This window comes from Octopus bimaculoides, chromosome 4 (genome assembly GCF_001194135.2).
Source record: "Octopus bimaculoides isolate UCB-OBI-ISO-001 chromosome 4, ASM119413v2, whole genome shotgun sequence".
Lineage (NCBI taxonomy): Eukaryota > Metazoa > Mollusca > Cephalopoda > Octopoda > Octopodidae > Octopus > Octopus bimaculoides.
The window spans coordinates 120,696,250-120,697,678 of record NC_068984.1 but is presented as its reverse complement, the minus strand read 5'-3'; positions in this window follow the sequence as shown (position 1 = coordinate 120,697,678).

The following is a 1,429-nucleotide window of genomic DNA, read 5'->3' as shown; positions in this document are numbered from 1 at the left end:
TTTGTAAGAATTATTGTTGTTAACCAAACTCCAGTGAAGGAATTTTTGTTTCTTTGTTAGAAACCAGCTCCCTCTTTCTATGAAGAATTCTAGCAAATAAATAAAAAGGAAAGCAAACATACATGCATACATGAACACATGGCGGATTTTGTTCTTTCCTATTACTCTGTAAGTCATTTTCCTGGCTCTTTTTACATGACAAAATATAGACGATAAAGCATATAATTACTTAGATTTGTCATACACATTTCTAACTGAAATTATATAACGTAATAAATATGGTGGTTATCCATTAGAAAATATTATTTCGCAAATGCTTTATAATATCTTTGTGTGTAAAACAAAAAGCATTAAAAAAACTTTGCCATTTTCTTTGTATTACTCTTTTATGTTATATAATTTCGCAACTACGGCTATACACTTGTGTATACAAAATACTTTTAAACACTTTAACATTGATATTTTTTCATATGAATTTTTGTATTTTATGATAATAATAATAATAATAATAATAATAATAATAATAATAATAATAATAATAGCAACAACAACAACAACAAAAACAATAATAATGGTTTCAAGTTTTGGCACAAGACCAGAGATTTTAGGGGACGGGATAAAACGATTATATTGAATCAAATGTTCCACTGGTACATATTTTATCGACCCAGAAAGGATGAAAGGCAAAAACCACTTCGGCAGAATTTGAACTCAGAACGCAAAGCCAGCAGAAATGCTGCTAAGCATTTTGTCCGGTGTGCTAACGATTCTGCTAGCTCGCTGCCTTCATAATAATAATAATAATAATAATAATAATAATCCTTTCTGCTAAAGGCACAAGACCTGAAATTTTAGGGAGAGGATAAGTCGATTACATCGACCCCAGTGCCCAACTAGTATTCGTTATATCGATTCCGAAAGGATGAAAGGCGAAGTCGACCTCGGTGACATTTGAACTCAGAACGTGGAGACGGACAGAATGCCACTAAGCATTTTACCCGGCGTGTTAACGATTCTACCAGTTCGCCGCCTTAATAATAATGATGATAATGATGATAATAATAGTAGTAGTAGTAGTAGTAGTAGTAGTAGTAGTAGTAGTAGTAGTAGTAGTAGTAGTAGTAGTAGTAGAAATAATAATAATAATAATAATAATAATAATAATAATAATAATAATAATAATAATAATAATAATAATAATAATAAATACATGTACATATCCATATATACATATATATATAAATATGCGTGTGTATGCATCTCTATATATATGCATACATACATACATACATACATACATACATACATATATATATATATGTACAGATACATGCGCATATATATATAATGTATATATATATATATGGTATATGTATAGAGAGAGAGAGAGAGAACGAGAGACAGAGAGAGACAGATGAAATATGTTGAT